This window comes from Stegostoma tigrinum, chromosome 3, assembly GCF_030684315.1.
Source record: "Stegostoma tigrinum isolate sSteTig4 chromosome 3, sSteTig4.hap1, whole genome shotgun sequence".
Lineage (NCBI taxonomy): Eukaryota > Metazoa > Chordata > Chondrichthyes > Orectolobiformes > Stegostomatidae > Stegostoma > Stegostoma tigrinum.
This window is the reverse complement of record NC_081356.1, coordinates 127,889,711-127,903,993: the sequence shown is the minus strand read 5'-3', so window position 1 is coordinate 127,903,993 and position 14,283 is coordinate 127,889,711. Positions and strand designations below refer to the sequence as shown.

General features: G+C 46.1%; 1 protein-coding gene across 4 annotated transcripts in view; it reads left to right on the top strand.

Annotated features, from left to right (window-relative positions):
* The window catches only part of palld (palladin, cytoskeletal associated protein), a 402,860-nt gene that overhangs the window by 122,685 nt on the left and 265,892 nt on the right, over nt 1-14,283 (top strand). For 2 of the 4 annotated variants that reach the window (XM_048528004.2, XM_059644884.1), the window contains exon 1: nt 1,396-1,646. The exons of the other annotated variants lie outside the window; for them this stretch is intronic. The gene's annotated coding sequence lies outside the window, so the exon portion shown is untranslated. Of the gene's footprint in view, nt 1-1,395; nt 1,647-14,283 lie in introns of those variants that run through there. 4 annotated transcript variants of the gene reach the window in all.

The following is a 14,283-nucleotide window of genomic DNA, read 5'->3' as shown; positions in this document are numbered from 1 at the left end:
GTATTGTGCCTCACTATTTACAAATTGGCTTCAACATGATATCATAGCGTCTGAACTGATGGGAATAAAGGTCCCAGACTCCACCTTAACTGGGTGCATGACATGGTAAAGCAAGTGTTTAATTGAATTGCTTATTACTAGCCCAGGGGGCTAGGTGATAGATTCATGCTATTGCTGCTGGGCGAGAAGATCATGACCTGGGTCACGTTCTAGGCAGTCAAGGTAAAAATCCCACTGTGGCAGGTGGCAAATTTTGATTTTTTTTCCAAAAAAGACATACAAGATCCTGAGGACAACACAAACAAAATGAAAACCAAAGAACTGCAGGTGCTGGAAGTCAGAAACACAAAAAGAAATTGGTGGAAAAACTCAGCGGGTCTGGTAGCATCTTAAGAGACAGAAAGCAGAATTAGCGTTTGGAGCCCAGTGGGTCCTTCTGTTCTGATGATGGGACCGAAATGTTCATTCTGTCTCTCTGTCCACAGACACTGCCACATCTGCTGTGTTTCTCCAGCAATTTCTTTTTTATAAAATCCTGTGGGTTGACCGTGAAAGAATGTTTCCTCTGGTGGAAAAATCGAGAACGAGGGATCAGAGTTTTAAAAAAGGGGGTGCCCATTTAAAACAGAGATGAGGAAACTTCTTTCTCCTCTCAGAAAGTTGCCAGTCTTTGGAATTCCCTTCCTCAAAAGAATGTTTAAACTTCTCTAAGGTGGAAGTAGATAGATTCTTGATCACCTGACGAAGGGGCAGCGCTAAAAAAGCTTGTGCTTTCAAATAAACCTGTTGGACTATAACCTGGTGTGGTGTGACTTCTGACTTCATCCATCCCAGTCCAACCTCTGCATCTCCACATCTTGATTACCAAGGAGGCTGTAGACTTCAGGAACGTAGACTTGAGGTTGAAATCAGATCAGCGGTGATTTTATTGAATGGGCATGCAGATTCCCTGGGCCAAGTGGCCTACTTGAGTCCTTGTCTGCAGCATGTAAATACCTGCGGGTGTAATATGTGTAGATACCCAGAGCTGTAATACAAGTTCATTGAAATCTCTCAGTATTACTTTACTCACGTCTAGTTCTTACGTTACCGGAGCTAACACTGTATTGCCTTCTGAGGGGATCGAATACCCTGTGGAGATTAAACAGAAAAAAAGCTCAGGCCGATTCTGAGGGTAGACCAGAGAAAGAAAAGGTGCAAACTCTGACTGTGCACCCCTCAACCCAGTAAATGCTGCTTAAACGGTGACAAAACCTCACAGACATGCGCTGCTGGCTAAGCCCTATCATTCAACATTTCGCCAATATTATTTTTAGATAAAGGCAATCCCCTCCCTCCCCACCATTGACTCAATTCATAGGGACAGCTGGTCTGCAGCCAGAGAGAGAGAAAAAATGTACAGCTAGTCCTCTCTCTCCTTTCCCTCTGTCTCTCGGAGAGCTTTGTTCTTTGAACTAAGTCATACGTCTCTCGGGCTTTTCGGTGCACTCTGCATCAAATAAACATCTCCAGCTCGTCAGAGTGGTTTCGACTTTGAAAACAAAGACAAAACCAGCCCATCGCTGATCCTGCTTGCGAGCCTGTGGTGAGCAGTCGGGGAGGGAGTCTGCACATTTTGCTAGGATTGGAGGCAACTGGAGCTAAGGGTGAGTAGATGCATTAAGCCACAAAAACAAGCAAAGAGCTGTTTCTGTTTTAACTTGTTTTGCATGAGAGGAAACTTTACTGCTGCAGCCCGTTCGTGGCTCGATCGGATTTCTTACCGCTCCGTCAGCAGGCGGAATCCAGTGGATCTCAGCGTTCGCTTGCACAGAAGTAACTAAATTGAGGAGCAGCTTTGCAGAACTACGGGGGTAAGGGAGTGGGGAAGTCTGTGGGAAGTGCCGCTGTCTTCTGGAGAGACACAAAAGAGAGAGCTAGTCTCCACGCAGTGGGCAGAGTGGCCTCCTCCTGTAGCTGGGCTTTGGGATTCCGCCCTGCATTCCCCCCCCACCCCCAAAAACCTGAGATTTTAGGGGGCCCAACGGCTTTTCCATTTGGTGAGCTCGCTGGTGTAAAGAGTTCATTTTATTTCCGGGGAGACAGGGTTCCAGATGAAACTTCGGGCTGGTGGGTGAGCTATCTCACCTGAGAATTGAAACAGTTCAAGTTCAGACCCTGAGGTGATTGGGGGAGGAAGGGTCACTGTCCCACCACACCACCTTGCCCAGGGCGTGCTGCACTATCAGACTGAAGCAGGGACCCTCCGCTGTCACAAATCATAAGATCATAAGACAGAGAAGTGGAAGGCCATTCGGCCCATCGACTCCACTCCGCCATTTAAATCATGGCTGATGGGCATTTCAACTCCACTTCCCTGCTCTCTCCCCGTAGCCCTTGATTCCTTGTGAGATCAGGAATTTGTCGATCTCTGCCTTGAAGGCATCTAACAAATCCTACACACCTTAACCTTGTGTCCCCCTCACAGACCCCAACTCACTTCAAAAGCTGACCACCTGATGGTCATCCCATTGATGTTTATGGGAGCTTTCTGTGCAGAAATTGCCTGCCTGGTTTCTGTGCTGTTCCAACTTACAGTCATGGAGATGTACCACACAGAAATTAACCCTTCGGTCCAACTCGTCCATGCCGACCAGATATCCTAAATAAATCCAGCCCCGTTTGGCCAGCACTTCACTCCAAACCCTTCCTATTCATCTACACATGCAGATGCCTTTTAAATGCTGTAACTGTACCAGCTTCCACCACTTTCTCTGGCAGCTCATATCATATACGCACCACTCTCTGCGTGAAAAAGTTGCCCCCTTAGCTCCCTTTTAAATCTTTCCCCGCTCACCTTAAACCTATGCCCTCTCGTTTTGGCCTCTCCGCGACCCTGGGGAAAAGACCTTGTCTATTTACTCAACCCACGCCCCTCATGATTTTATAAATCTCGATAGGGTCACCCGTCAGTCTCTGACACTCCAGGGAAAATAGCCCCAAACTATTTCAGACTCCCCCTATAGCCCAAGCCCTCCAACCCCAGCAACATCCTCATAAATCATCTCAAGTTTAACAGCGCGCTCCCTACAGCAGAGTGCCCAGGTCAGGATGAAGTGATGGTGAGTGAGAGTGCGAAGGTAGGCTGCGCTGTCACTCAGTGGATGGCAACAGTCAGGAAATTGAGAAGGTGTCCATCTGGAGGGCAGTTAGGGATGGGGCAATAAATGCTGGTCCTGCCAGTGAAGCCCACCGTCTCCTGAGTGATTTTTTTTTTCTGTGGAGTGAAGCTAAAGATGGTCCTGAAGCTGCAAGACCTTTTATCGAAGATGCCCTGATTGTATCCTGTGAGACTTGCAGATGGATTTGGCGAGCAGAGCAGCACTTACAGGTTGTAATGATCGAAATTATTCCAATTCCCTTACCATTTCCACTCGAGCAGAAGTGGAATTTTAATAAAGCCTTTTAGAAATAATTCTGGAATGTTCTAATGAGGTGAAGAGGAAAATATTATTTCCTCTGACTGGGGAGCCGATGACGATGAAGTGGAGGAAAGGGGGATCACTTACTTAAGTTAGTCACTGAGAGGAGGAATCTGAGAAATTGCACATAGGCTTGTTGGGATGTGGAATATTTTGCCACAGGGAGTAATTTAGGTGGAGCACCTTTTTAAACAGAAACAAAAATGGGTAAAGGTCAAACCCAGATCTGTGGTGGGGAGAGAGAGAGTGAAAACAAAAGCCAATTGGGGATATATCATACAGATGGTTGTCATAGAGGCAACAGGCTGAATGTCTTGTGTACTCCCTGGAAACTATCTGAGAGGTGTAGATAGGGTAGACAGGGAGGAACCTTTCCCCTTGGTGGAGGGATCGATGATCAGAAGCATTTAAGGTCTGCAGCAAGAGGTTTAGATTTATAATTAAATTTCATTGCCGCATGTACTCAAGTCCAGAAGTACGGTGAATAATGTTGCTACAAACAGTGCCGTCTTAGGCACTATGGTACCTAAACCCCAGGCACGGTGCAAAGTAGCGAAAGATTCAAATTTTTTAAAGTTAAGCATTATCTCCATTGAATTGGTAGAAAAAAAATCTTTTCACTCAGAGTGTGCAGGAATCTTGGGGAACTCACTGTCTGTAAGAGTGATACAGGGCGCAGCATTCATAGCACAAGGCTCAGTGGTTAGCCCTGCAGCCTCACAGTGCCAAGTGCCCAGGTTCGATTCCAGCCCTGGTGTCTGTCTGTGCAGAGTTTGCACGTTCTTCCTGTGTGGATTTCCTCCCACAGTCCAGAGATGTGCAGGCTAGGTAGATTGGCCATGCTAAATTGCCCATAGTGTTCAGGGGGATGTGTCTGGGTGGGATGCTCCAAGGGGCAGTGTGGATTTGTTGGGCCACAGGGCCTGTTTCCACACTGTAGGGAATCTAATCTCAGAAGTACTTAGATGTGCACTTGACATGCCAAGGCACACAAGGCTATGGGCCAAGTGCTGGAAAATGGGAATGGAATAGTTAAATGGTCTTTGACTGGCATGGACTCAATGGGCTTTCTTGTTTTAATTCACTTATGGAACATGGGCATCATTGGCTGGGCCAGCATTTGCTACCCATACCCAGTTGCCCTTGGGAACGTGGTGGTGAGCTGCTTTCTCGAACGCCTGTAACCCATGTGCTGTGGATAGACCCACTTTGCCCTTAAACAGGGAATTCCAGGATTTTGACTTGGCGACAGCGGAGGAACGGCAATCTATTTCCAAGTCAGGATGGTGAGTGACTTGGAGGGGAACTTGCAGGGGGTGGTGTTCCCATGTATCTTTTTGTAGATGTGGTGCTAATCAAGCGGGCTGCTTTCTCCTGGATGGTGTCGAGTTCCTTGGAAGTTGTTGGGACTGCACTCATCCAGGCAAGTGGGGAGTATTCCATCGCACTCCTGACTTGTGCCTTGTAGATGGTGGACAGGCTTTTGGGGAGGTCTGTCTTCAGGTGTGGCGGTCTGTCTGCATTTTGCCACCCCAGATTCCAGGGAACCTCCTTCACTACTCGCTCTTCCTGGATTGGGCCACAACACCATCGCTACCACCAAAGCTCCGGCTCCCTAACCTCCTCCTCCTGCTGCCTCTGGAACATGCCACTCGGGCGCTGAGAGATCGCCATGCCGGGCCAAGAGACCAGGCCAAGACACTGCCGAGGGCTAGGCCAGGCCAGGCCGAGAGGATGCCTCGCTGTGTCCTCACTGAGGCCAGGAATGGAGAAAAGAAACACCAACAGACAGACAGAAAGAGAAAGAGATGAGAAAGAAACAGACAAAGAACAGAGAACTGTACAGCAGAGGACAGGCTCTTCAGCCCACGATGTTGTACCAAACTTTTACCCTAATCCTAAGATCTTTCTCAACCCCACCCCTACCTTATACTATCATCCTTACGCCTATCTAATAGCCACTTAAATGCCCCTAATGAGGCCGACTCCACTACCCTCTCTGGCAATGCATTCCACACCCCTACCACTCTCTGAGTAAAGAACCTACCTCTGACGTCTCCCCTATATCTACCTCCACTCACTTTAAAACCATGCCCCCTCGTAATAGTTACCTCCACCCTAGGAAAAAGCCTCTGGCTGTCCACTCTATCCATACCTCTGATCATTTTGTACACCTCCATCAAGTCACCTCGCATCCTTCGTCATTCTGAAGAGAAAAGCCCTGGGTCTCTCAACCTTTCCTGGTAAGACCTTCCCTCCATTCCAGGCAACATCCTGGTAAATCTCCTCTGCACCTTTTCCAACACTTCCACATCTTTCCTGTCATGAGGCAACCAGAACAAGATACAATACTCCAAATGTGGCCGAACCAGGCTCCATCGGACAACTCCATTTGAAATTTCCCATTCTGCCACTATCTTGGTAATATAGCATCGCCATCTGGTGCCTGATAGGAATGGATCCTGATGTGCTGGAGAAGGTGCTAAAATGATGCGGTTGAATGAAACCTGAAAGGAGAGGTTGTGGCATCTTGGTAAGATTGATTGGACTTGACTGAAGAAAAGGCAAGGCTGATGGGGATGATCTGAAAGAGCTTTTGAAAATGTCTGTTAGGGTAGGCTTTTCTTTATTCGTTCTTGGGATCTTTTGTCCTGCAGCAGCATAGAATACTCGTTTCTAATTGCCTTACAGGAGGTGGTGTTAACCACCTTCTTAAACTGCTGCAGTCCTAGGGGCAGCAATATGGCCAGGATGGCGTCTATCTCAGAAGGTGATTTTTTTTGGGATGCAGCTCCCATGTATCTGCTACATTTGCTCCTCTAGGTGGTCAGAGTTGCAAGTCTGCAAAGTTCTGATGCAGAAGCCATACTGAGTTTCTGCAGTGCACCTTGTAGATCGTACACACTGCTGCTATTGAGCGTCGGTGGTGGAGGGAGTGGGTGCTTGTGAATGTGGTGCCAATCAAGCAGGCTGCTGTGTCCTGGATAGCGTCAGGTTTCAAGTGTTGTTGGGGCTGCACAAATCCAGGCAAGTGGGGAGTATTCCATCACACTCCTGACTTGTGCCTTGCAGATGGTGGCCATGATGTGGAGATGCTGGTGCTGGACTGGGATGGACACAGTCAGAAGTCACATGACACCAGGTTATAGTCCAACAGGTTTATTTGAAATCACAAGCTGTAGGAGCTGTAGATAGTGGACAGGCTTTGGAGAGTCAGAAGGTGAGTTACTCAGTACAGGATTTCTAGCCTCTGAGCTGCTCTTGCACCCACTGCATCTAGTGTAGGGAGAGTGTTCCCTTTTGTGGGTTGAGTGGGGATTCAGAGAGCAATACTAATAGCCCTTAAACATGCAACAGGGAACACGGGAGTAACCTCTTTATCAGAGAGTGCTAGAATGCAGAACTGCGCATAGTTGAAGCAAGCAACATTGATTACTTTAAGTGAAAACTGGGTAAACACATGAAGGAGAAGGAAATATAAATAGGCTGAAGTGGAGTGGGAAGAAGACTGGAGTGTCAGGATTATTGGCCTGATTTTGTCCTGTGGAGTCTGTGTGATGGGAATGTGGCCCCATTCAAAAGGAATTCTCTTGCTCCTGCTGTCTTAGCCAAACCTTTATCATATTTTCATTTTGAGTCTTATCCGAGTGCCTTAACATTTTGAATGTGTTATCACTGCATTTGCTGTTGCCTTGCCACAGCCCTAACCTCTCTCAGATTTGAACAGACAAGCCCACATTAATCTCCTGATCTCATTCATTGGTGGGTGGGGGTGTGGGGGGCACATGCCTAGAGTTACCCTCACTAGACTATTAACCCAGAGACCCCAGTAATGATCTTGGGGGCCCAGGTTCAAACTGGACCATGGTAGGTGGATTCATTTGAAAATCTGGAATTAAGATTCTAATGACGACCATGAAACTGATGTCAATTTTTGGGAAAATCCCATCCGGGAAGGAATTTGCCATCCTTACCTGACCTGGCCTATATGTGACTCCAGACCCACAGCAATGTGGTTGACTCTTACCCACCACTAAATGCCCAGAGAACAGTTATGATAAATGCTGGTCTAGCCTGTGATTCCCATATCCTATAAATGAATTTAAGAAAAGATTTTCCAAGTACAGAACATACAATTCCACAGGAAGATCACAGGTTTGAAATACCTCTGTGTGCTGCACAGTTTTCTGATCATGGGTAGGATGTGAGATTGGTTGTAAGATAGTCACCAACAAAACAAATGGGGTGTTCTGAACATGCAACTGTGCAGCCTCAGAATAGGAGTAGGCCATTCGGCCCCTCAAGCCAGCTCCACTGTTTAACAAGAAAGTCACTGGTCTGATTCTGGTCTCAGCTCTATGTTCCTCCCTATCTCTGAAAACCACTGAATTTCTTTACCCAGAGAATGGTGAGAGTATGGAACCGGCTGCAACAATGAGGCAAATAGCATAGACCTCGCATCTGAGGAGACGTTACACAGCAGTGGGGCCGATTACAGTGTGGGAAGTGGCTGTTCAGCCCATCACATCTGTACCACCTCTCAGCCAAGTCAATTTATCTTGTTTCCCTGTAGCGCTGCAAATCTCTTCCCTTCATCAGTTCACTCTATTCCTTCCGTCGGAGCTGTGCTTAAAGCAGCCAAAGGTAACCCTCTATTCTCTTGCTCTTCATGGACATAGAGGCCGCTCATGTGGTGTTAGCATGGGTTGCTTGGCTGAATGGTCTCTTCTGTATATCCTTCATGAGGTAACTCAGTGGAAAATTAAACACTGAATGTACAGTGTGAATTTGGGTGATGCCCTCTTGCTAATCATATACGTCCCTGATTATTCACAGCTGAGTGGTGAACTTGCAAGATTGTCCCTCAGATAAGCAACAGTGACCCGCCCAAACCAATTGTACCCATTCATTCAACTTCTGAATTTTTTATCAGATGCTTTCAGCAAAGAAAAGCATGCGCTATCTGTTATTGGAAACAGTTAATCATTCACCTGAGCTAAGGTAGGAGCGGTTATGTTCTCACCTGTTGCTTTCTTTTACCTGCCCTATCACTCCAAATCTCAGCGCTTGCCTCCTTATACTCCATGGTACAGCACTGTGCCAAGCTGTTGCCAACATACCATTCTGTTGACACTTCAGTGATTCTACCAATGTGCATCAAAGTGAATCTTTCCACCCAGACCAGCTTCTTCTGCTAATAGAGCCATAGAGTGGCATAGAAACAGACCCTTCAGTCCAAACCATCCGTGCCAACCAGTTTTCCCAAACTAAACTAGCCCCATTTTCCCACATTTGGCCCATATCCCTCCAAACCTTTTCTATTCATATACCTGTCCAAATGCTCCTGATCTCCTGAGTGTCACTCCCCTGCAATTTGTTGATTGTCAAAAGCCCAACCAAGCCCCACGTGCTGAACACCTCACTGACCTGCACCATAATGACCTGCTCATCCGACCTCCTGCTCACCTGCCAGCTTAATACCTCAGAGGGAGCAACCTCACTGAGCGGGATCCACCAGCCCACAGCCTGGGATCAAGGAATGGGAAATGTATCAAGTCACCAATAAGTTGCTCATGAGAAGTTTGAATTGTTGACCGAGAGAGGCATTGAAATGCTATGGTGAGAGTAGTCTTTGCTGAAAAGGTTCAGGAGAAACCCTGTGCAGCCAACATTGAACTCTGAGGCTATTGGTTAGGCCACATTTGGAATCCTGCATTCAGTTCTGGCCTCTCTGCTACAGGAAGGATGTTGATAAACTTGAAAGGATGCTGGACAGATCTACAAGGATGTTGCCAGGGTTGGAAGGTTTGAGCTACAGAGAGAGGTTGTATAGGCTAGGGCCTTGGAGGCTGAGGGGATGACCTTACAGAGGTTGATAAAATCATGAGGGGCACGGATAGGGTGAAGAGACAGGGTCTTTTCCCTGAGATAAGAGAGTCCAAAACTAGAGGGCATAGGTTTAACGTGAGTGGGGAAAAGGGACTTGAGAGTCAACCTTTTCACACAGAGGGTGGTGCGTGTATGGAATGAGCTGCCAGAGGAAGTGGTGGAGCCTGGTACAATTAGAACATTTAAAAGGCATCTGGATGGGTACATAAATAAGAAGGGTTTAGAGGGATATGGGCCAAATGCTGGCAAATGGGGCTGGATTAATTTAGGATATCTGGTCAGCATGGACAAGTTGGACCAGAGGGTCTGTTTCTGTGCTGTACATCTCTGTAATTCTGTGACTCAGTACTAACCCGATATGCATTTCTAGAAAGAGACAATCAATGCTGCCTATTACCCAGGAACGGCCTGTCCACAGACAAAACTCACTTAGTGAAGAATCTATTGCTTGGCTTCAGAGACTTGTATTTACTTTAAAAAGTCATCAATTTATAGGATATAGGCATTACTGGACAGGCAAGTATTTATATCCCAGTGTGAACCACATTGCTGTGGGTCCGGAGCCACATCTTGGCCAGACTGGATGATGACAGCAATTTCCTTCCCTAAAAGCCATTAGTGAACCAGATGGGTATTTCCTGACAATGAATTAATGGTCATTGTTAGACATTTAATTCCAGATTTTTATTGAATTCAAATTCCACCATGATTGGGACTTGAACCCTTGTCACTGAAAATGTTACATTAATGTGACATTACCACTAAGCTGCTGCCACTTCTAATAACTGAAAATGTACAGACATAGAAAATAGGAGCAAGAGTAGGCCATTCGGCCCTTTGAGCCTTTTCTGCCATTCAATATGATGATGGCTGATCATCCAACTCAGTCCCCTGTTACTGCTTTCTCCCCATACCCTTCAAACCCTTTAGTCCTAAGAATTGTATGTATCTCTTTCTTGAAAACATTCAACCTTTTGTCCATGACGGTTTCTGTGGCAAATGTCGAAGTGTACACTGTCAGGCTCTAACAGTCGAGTTGTAGTTGGCTGGCTGGGAGGCGTAAAGACAAACAAAACAGAAGATTGGTGACAAATGGTCTTCAATGAGGTCTGGGTTATGTTTGTTTTGGTTGGAAACAAGACACAGTTCAGACCACATGTCAGGAGAATCACGAAGATCATCTGCAATAGCTACTGTATCAATGCAAGCATTTTTGACCATGGTACATCTAGCTGGCCCATCAGGTCAAAATGATTGGACTCCCCTGAATGAAGTCACACGGTGTTGAAGTCGTGGATCAGACGTGATCTCATTGAGGGGTAGAGTTTGATCAAAGGGCTGAATGGCCTAGTTCTGCTCCTACTTTTTATATCCTTATTAGCGAATGAGCCTTGCTTCAAGCTGCCAGGGGATGGTCAGTGAAGGGACAGGCTGTCATCAGCTATTTAATGATATCAGTGAAGAAAGCCCAGATAGCTATTTCAATTTAGAGCAAGGAGAGAAAATGAAGGGAATTGAGTGATAAATAAATAATTTTGGAAGAGCCAACAGAGAGAGCAGAGATCTTTCTGTCACTGAGAAGCGACTGCAGACAATCTACCAGCAACAGAATTGAGGGAGAAAACAAATTGTAATGGGAGAGTTAAAGCGTCAGATGATTGGTATCAATCAACCTCTAAAAGCACTAGCTTTTCCTGTGTTAGTCTAAAAATTCAAGCAATGTTGCTTCAGCTGTGAAGACTTGCAGGTAGTGTACTAGTGACAGCTGTAAGTTGCACAGGTTAGGGTCAGGGACCAGAGATCTTGGGACAGCTGTTACCGGCTGCTTTGAGCTCATTTGACAATCTGACTGTCTAGCAAATTGGTGTCCATAAACTTCCCATCTTCCACAATCCACTGCCCTAAAGTCTGCTTACCGTAGCCTGTGTCCTCGTTGACCTTCAACAGCCACCGATTCTGACAGTACTGTTTTAAAAGAAACAAATTCCCCTCTCTTGTTTACCAGTCCCTTTGCTCACCAGCTCAGTAATCTCCTCCAGTTCTGCAACATTCCAAGAACTCTACATTCCTCTAATTCTGGCCTCTCGCACATCTGTGGCTTTTCACAACTCCATCATTAAAGGCCATGCCTTCAGCTGCTTTGCATTCCTTCTCCATCTCTCTCATCCTTTTAAGATTGTGACATTGGATGTAACTCTAACCAGGCAAGCATGTACCTTTTGTGAAGAGAGTTAAGTGAAGACATCACTGTGAGATTTCTGAGAGACTAAAAGTCTGCTCCATCTTGAATAAGTAATACTGTATTCTAGCAGGAATGTCCACTCATTAACACACTGAGCCCAGACCATACTGATGACTATGCAACATATTTAGTTGCTTTATGAATAAATTGCCTCCTTTTTGATACTTTGTCTCAGAGTGAACCAAGTCTCATGTTCCTACTTTTTATTTATTCATTCACAGATTGTAGGCATCGCTAGATAGAGCAGCATTTATTGCCCATTCCTATTTGCCTCTTGATCTAAGCAGCTGTTTCAGAGAGTGGCTAAGGGTCAATCACATTGCTGTGGGCCTGGAGTCACATTTAGGCCAGACCAGGTAAAGGTGGCAGATTTCCTTCCCTAAATGACGAGAGTGAACTGGATGGTCTTGTGTGACAGTTGACGATGGTAGACATGTGGCCAGTTTTTCAGGATGGTGACCATTTGGCCAATTTTTGGGTCCAGATTTTTGATGAGATCAATTTATACCATTTGCCAGAGTTAACATAACAGAGACCAGGTTGAAGGCATCCCTTAAAACCTACCTATTCTTCCAAGCTACCTATCGCCTGACCTTGTACCTCCATGCATAGCTCCATGTGACATTTTGCCTGATGACACCTCTGTGTGGTATTTCATGGGTTTTACAGTCATCAGAGGTGCTCTATAAATGCACATTGCTCAATGCAAAAGGACAAATTGCAATCAGAATGAAAAGGATACTCAAGAGGTCAATGTGGTTGAAGTGTGACCAACATTCCATTGGCTTCCTGGCACACTTTAAAACAAAATGAAACCACCGTGCTGTTAGGCCAGTTTTTATTCTCTGGAAATCATTTGGAACAATGTTTGGTGACATAGGGAGAAGTGTGGCTGCACCATAACAGCTAAGCCATGCAAGATGATAGGGAGGGCTATCATCTAATAATTTCGCACTGGGAAACTTTATTGTGTTCAGTGGATACGAAGGAGGAAGCGATAAAGAAACCACGAGGTACCCCCTTCCTCCCAGTTCATTCGAATTTATTTCCTTATTCCTTTCATGCCTTGACCACAAGAGCAACTTCAGTCAACACAAGACAGAGTCATTATTGCACTTCTTTCTTCTGTCATGGGATGCTGGGGGTGTTGCTACCTGGGCCAGTGCTTATTGCTTTTTCTTTTTCCTTAATTTGCTGGGCAGTTAAGAGTCAACCACTTTGTTGTGGGCCCTTAGTCACACATAGGCCGGACCAGGTAAGGGTGGCACAAAACAGAAGTCGCTGGAAAAACTCAGTGGGTCTGGCAGCATCTGTGAAGGAAAAAATAGAGTTAACATGTCGGGTTCGGTGACCCTTCCTCAGAACTGGCAGATTTCCTTCCTGAAAGGGCATTAATGAACCAGACGGGGGGTTTACCCCAATGATCAGTTTTGTGATTATAATCACACTCTCTTAAATCGAGATTCTTAGTGAATTCAAACTGCACCAGGATTCGAACCTGAGCCCTCAGAACAGTGCCTGGATTAATAGTCTGGTGATAATACCATGAGGGCCTCACTATTGCCTCCTCTATTTTGGTACTTTCATCAGCAGAAATGGCTACTCCTCTCAATGAATAAATACATCTGAAGACTTCTCACAGGCAACAAAAAATGTACAACCAGCCAATGCTGACAAACCCTCCAGAATTTGCTGGTGTGGCCTTCAGCAATTGAGGGGAAACCAGCTCCCATTCAATCCCTGGGCTTGGTGGGGGCCATGAGGATCCATAGTTTCATTAATAATCCCAGTTGTCATCCTGCTACTGGGAGTATCAGATCCTTCTGCTTTCCCATTTAGTCTGGGCCTCCCCCACGGTGAAGGGGGCCCAGCACAATCATGTTTTCTCACCCACTGGATACAGGCTTGAAGCTCAGTACTTGCTCATCTGTGTTTCCACAGAGGTGCGTCGCGTCACTGTCCTTTATTTCCAGCATATTCTAATTCCAGGGTTCCAGTTCCTTTCCAAACTCTGACTGGGATCCATTGCTGTGCAATCTCAGCCAAGGCACGACACACCCAGCCCAAGGAAAATCTCTTGCGACATTTGGTCACTGCTTGGCGTGGGCATTACCTCGAAAAGGCATGCAGCCTATTCGGATGCTTTAGTGATTGAGTTTGTGTGACAGCTGGGGGGGTTCTGCACTTGAAAATGACGCGGGTTTGAATTCCCACTCCACAGACCAGAGTGCAAACTTTCGGCCTTACTGTCTGTCATGGAGGGAGTGCTGCACTGTCCGAGGTGCTGTGTTTTCAGATGCACTATTAATACCGAGGCTGTGTCTCAGGTAAAAGTAAGTGGCTGCAGTCACTACTTTGAAGAAGAGCAGGAGAGTTACCCTGGAGCTTCGGCCAACTTCTATCCATCAGTCAATTCTTTTGAAGTAAAGGCCTGTAATCTGCTCCAAAACAAATAGCTGTCATGAGTTCCTAAAAGTAGGGAGGTGCTGTTGTGTTTTTTATTTTAAATTCACACATGGGACGTGGGTATTGAGAACTGGCCAGTATTTATTGTCCATCCCTAGTTGCCCTTGAGAACATTAAACTGTACAAAGCATTGGTGAGACTGCATCTGGAGTAGTGTGTGTACAGTTTTGGTCCCCTTACTTGAAGCAAGACGTGATGGCATTTGAGGCAGTTCAGGGAAGGTCC